The sequence below is a fragment of the Dermochelys coriacea genome, chromosome 6, assembly GCF_009764565.3.
Source record: "Dermochelys coriacea isolate rDerCor1 chromosome 6, rDerCor1.pri.v4, whole genome shotgun sequence".
Taxonomy (NCBI): domain Eukaryota; kingdom Metazoa; phylum Chordata; order Testudines; family Dermochelyidae; genus Dermochelys; species Dermochelys coriacea.
The window spans coordinates 31,055,535-31,060,509 of record NC_050073.1 but is presented as its reverse complement, the minus strand read 5'-3'; the positions used below and the strand labels follow the sequence as shown (position 1 = coordinate 31,060,509).

At 37.9% G+C, this 4,975-nt stretch overlaps 1 long non-coding RNA gene across 1 annotated transcript; it reads left to right on the top strand.

Annotated features, from left to right (window-relative positions):
- Positions 1–226: 226 nt before the first annotated feature.
- LOC122460808 lies at positions 227–3,135 on the top strand. Its single transcript, XR_006282320.1, has 2 exons — positions 227–288; positions 2,470–3,135. It is a non-coding gene; the product is annotated as an uncharacterized LOC122460808 (long non-coding RNA).
- The last annotated feature ends 1,840 nt before the right edge of the window (positions 3,136–4,975 follow it).

Genomic DNA, 4,975 nt, shown 5'->3' with positions numbered 1-4,975 from the left:
GCTTTTAAAGCTGGAGGAAGGGAGGGAAAAAAAAAAAGGGTCTGTGTCTGTCTGGGTGTTGCTTTTGCCGGGGACAGAACAGGAATGGAGTCTTAGAACTTAGTAAGTAATCTAGCTAGATATGCGTTAGATTATAATTTCTTTAAATGGCTGAGAAAATAAGATGTGCTGAATGGAATGGATATTCCAGTTTCTGTCTTTTTCTAACTTAAGGTTTTGCCTAGAGGGATTCTCTGTGTTTTGAATCTGATTACCCTGTGAGGCATTTACCATCCTGATTTTACAGAGGTGATTCTTTTTATTTTTTCTTCTATTAAAATTCTTCTTTTAAGAAACTGAATGCTTTTTCATTGTTCTTAAGATCCAACAGTTTGGGTCTGTGTTCACCTATGGAAATTGGTGAGGATTTTTATCAAACCTTCCCCAGGAAGGGGCTGCAAGGTTTTGGTGAGGATTTTGGGGGAGAAAGATGTTTCCAAATGGCTGTTTCCTAATAAAAAACCCGGTTAGACATTTGGTGGTGGCAGCAAAAGTCCAAGGGCAAAAGGTAAAATAGTTTGTACCTTGGGGAAGTTTTAATCTAAGCTGGTAAAAGTAAGCTTAGGAGGTTTTCATGTAGGTCCCCACATCTGTACCCTAGAGTTCAGAGTGGGGAAGGAACCTTGATAATGAAATGGGTAATGGGTAATAATGAAAAACTTTAATTCACTTACTTGGCTTCACTTTGGCTTCACTTACTTTTTAGGAGAGGAGAAAATGAGTCATCATAACCAAGGAAGTGGAGGGATAAGATAAATAAAAGCTGATCTCAATAGCTAATAATAATTACAAAATAAAAGAAATCTCTTCTTATGATCTGGCAGTTTGCTATAATACACTTCACAGCAACATTCCTGGATATAAAACTTTGTAAGAAATGATTGTCCAAATATTTAGTAAGAAATATAGGTATGCCTCCTTGCTACCACTATGTTGACAGGCAATATTTTCCATGAACTGTGTCCAGTGAAAGACTCAGTACATTTAATTTAGTAGTGATTCACTCTTGATCTGGCTTCCACTAAAGTCGATGGCAAAACTCATCCTGATTCCTATGGGGCCAGATCATAGCCTCCATGTGGCCTTTGGAATTTCTTCCTCTGTGTCTGTTTCCTCATCTGTCACATGGGGGTTGGGTGGTATGGTAATATTTGCTTTCCTGCCTCATAGGGGTTCTGTGAAAAATTACTGATTTGTTTTACATCTTCAAAGCATTGCCCCCACCCCCTCCAGTATGCTGTAGCTACAACAGGCTTGGATCCCATGGTGGTATCCATGTGGGTCACCCTTTGCACCCACATGAACCTGCATTGATTTTTCATTTACTTGTAGAATTGGCCTTCTAGTACATAAAGACCTATTTAGTCATAACCTCCCTCCACACACATTTTATGTGGGTACTGAATGACAGCTGAAACAGGATGATCTTCTTATTTGTTAGGACATGTGCTCTAAAGCATCTCCAACCCAAGTGAAAGTTACATATAAAGACTCACGACTTCAAAAGGCAACATCAAAGGAAAAAATTATTATAATATGTGGCTATTCTTGTCTGACTTGACTAGCTACATTTTACCATATTTCATGATAATCATTATGATGATCCCTTTGGCTGCAGACATCTCCAATGGACTGGTTATACAAGTTACAGGTTCTGATGTGTTAAGTTTAACCAAAAATACCTTTAGTCCTCAGTCTTGCTTCTTTTCAAGGTAAAGTGAAGCCATCCAAGATTGTTCTTCAGTCTGTTTCGGGGATGGGGGGGGGGAGAAGAGATGTATATTTAGAATTTTTTTGTTTTGAATTTAAAAAATGTAATGTTCATAATAATGGAGAGGAAAACAAAGGGAAAATATGAAAAATAAGGCACAGGGCTTAATTCTGGTCCCAATTGCACCCATGCAACCCCATTTTCTTCAATTGGGGTAGTGTCTTTATTATTTTTTGTATTACAGTAGTGCCTGAAGATCCCAGCCTCATGGTGCTAGGCACTATACAAATAGCAAAGGTCCATGTGCTGAAGATTTTACAGTCTGAGTATAAGATTACAAATAGACTGGGTGAGCATAGGATTCACTGAAATGATCCAGACAATAGCTGCTTGCTCCCATCTCCAGCAGTTTCTGGGGCCCCAAAAGGAGGTCGGTCATTCTGACTAAAACTTCCTCAGATCTGGAATAGGAGTTGTCTTTATTATTTGTACACCTAGGGTCTACACAAGTAAGGGCTAGAAAATCAGCATTAATTTAAAGCTATCAATCAGCCACTTTATAGCAGCCAGTGTAAAGTAATGGGCAAACAATGCAAGCTGAATTGGCAAAGTAAATGTTCGAGGCATCTTATATGAAGTAAATATTGGTACTCGGAAAATAATTTTTCTCCTTAAAATAAAATTAACAAGATTAGTAACAAATTATTCCATTTTGATAGCCCCCCAAGTTCCTGAACTACAGAAGGTCCTTTTGGAAGAATCAGATGAAATAAAAAAGCAGTCAGAGCAAAATACAGCAGAAGCAGAAAGTAACACCACCACTAGCAATATAAGAAAGAACAAGTGGTCCATGAAGACTGCCAAAATTAATTGCCACAAAGACCAAGATGGAGAAGTAAGTTTAAACAATACACCTATGGAAAATGATGATATTTTTGCACACCAACCAGAAGCTAAGTGAAACTGAAGACAAAGCTCCAGATCAAATACGCATGTTTCAGACCTGGCAAAAATTATTAGAAGTAGAAAGAAAAGCTAAAACAATAAGAAAAAAATCATGAAGTCTTTGACAGAAGACGAAAGGGACAGTGTGATTTTTGGCTGAGCAAAGAGAAACTGAAATAAACCTACAGGCGTTACAGCAAACAAATCTCAGTCAGAAGACAATAAAGAGCTAAATCCCCCAGCACCTATTTTGAACATTAATAAAACTGAGAGGATCTGCTCTTGGGATTCTGAGAGCTCTCAGTAATGATGTACTGGAAACTGATGTGTTAATTTCACATGTTCTGTATATGATTTAGGCAGTTCAGTATAGTTTTCTGATGCTGAAAGAACAATGGTGCTTCCAACATGCCCAAAGGAAGTAAAAAGCTACTTTAAAATTTAAAAAAAAAAAAAAAAAAAAGGAAAGAGAGCAACTGTTAAGCAGGTAGTGTATGTAAACCAGATGTTTATAACTAAACTTAACTGAATAATTTTAAAAATGCTTTGATTTAAAATGCTAAAATCCTGCTCCAGTCATCATAATGGAGGGTCTTCCACAGGTATTAATGCGCTTTACTCCCTCACCTTTGCAAGGATTTAGAGTAGGACCATCATTTGTGATGCTGGTTAAAACAGAACTCTGGCCTTCAAGAGGTAAAGGGTTAGAACATCGTTTATTTCCACATCAACATTGTTATCGAGTGTACATCTTTAGGACCAACTGATGCTCTCATTTGTTCATATAGGGCTCCTGCTGAAGGCAATGGGAGTTGAATGTGTCTGTATTCAAAATACAGCGCAGTGCATTTTTTTAAATGCAAAAACATGTTGCCATTGAAGTGAATGGTAAAACTCTCATTGACTTCACTGGGAGCAGGATTTAGTCTTTTTGAGAGAATCAAAGGCCCAGTGACTTCAAGTCTTTTTTAGTGTTTGTTAAAGTTAGTCCTGTAGGAAACAGAATCGATATCATGTGACTTACTTTGACCAGTCATACAACTTGAACATCAAATTATGATCATCTCCCAGTAATATTCACATTAAACAGCTGAGCAACCAAAAAGCTAAACTGTCAGACAAAATACTTTTCAAATAAGTGTGTAAAGAAATCATTGGATATCTAGATCTGTGTACAAGTTGCAAACAGAAGATTTCTTCATTAGAAGTAGTTCTTTCAGCCCCAGTAAAAACATAACATGACCCTTATGATTATATAGGCTAAATTCCATATGAAACATTTAAAATGCAAACTTAGCTTTTGAAGATTCTAAAATGGTTGCAGGGCTTCCCCTTGGAGGGAATCCAAGGAGGCCATAACAGTGTGGGAAAAGATTCTTATCTGTGATGTTGTACACTTGTAATAATAAGAAGAACATCCAAAAAACTATGTTTAAAGAACATAAAGGTTGCAAAGTCAAGCACTTAAAAGTTAAGCAACCTTACATCTAGCATTTCCTGTGCAACCATAGTTCGACCCCCTCTGTATGCACGCATTATGATACAGTCTTTAATTACATGATCATGTACTACTTCCCTTCCCCCCCCACGAGACCCTGGCCTCATTTAGTGGATGGGTCATTTAAGCAATATTTCTTTTAGTCCTCCACATTCAGTGTGTTCCTCTCCAGGCCTTATTTAGTGCAAACCATCCAAACAATGCTGTATATACAGAGAATGGATTTCAAGAGAAGAAAACCAGAGCTGTCTTTTTAGACCTTAGCATCATAGGCTGCAGTATCTGACACACTGCTATACAAGATATCAAGAGTTCTTCCTAGATGGGTCCTGGCAACTGAGAAGAAGAAGCAGCTGATGCTCTAAGGTAAATGTTTTCAGGTGGCTCTGTGCCACAAAACCAGCAACTGGAGATTTCAGATTAATTGACATCTGCAAGACTTGTTGGCACCAACTTTACTTAATGTATTCAACCATGATTTACCAAACACCATCTCCAGGTGGTTCATGTATGCTAAAGATAATTGCTTGGCCTCAAAGGACTGACTTCCAGAGGACTGAAGAGAACTTGAATCATGTTTCAGTCTCCATTTCTTGCAACAGTTACCTATGGCAGCCATATCAAAAATCATGTCACCGTGCTTCCACCTACACCAGGTTCAGAGCCAACGTGAGCTTAACATCTTCTTGAATGGTCAGTAATTGTCCCATGATCTAAAGACTGTATATGGGGGCTGCTTTAGATCATACACTCACATACAAATATCATGTCACTAAATTGTC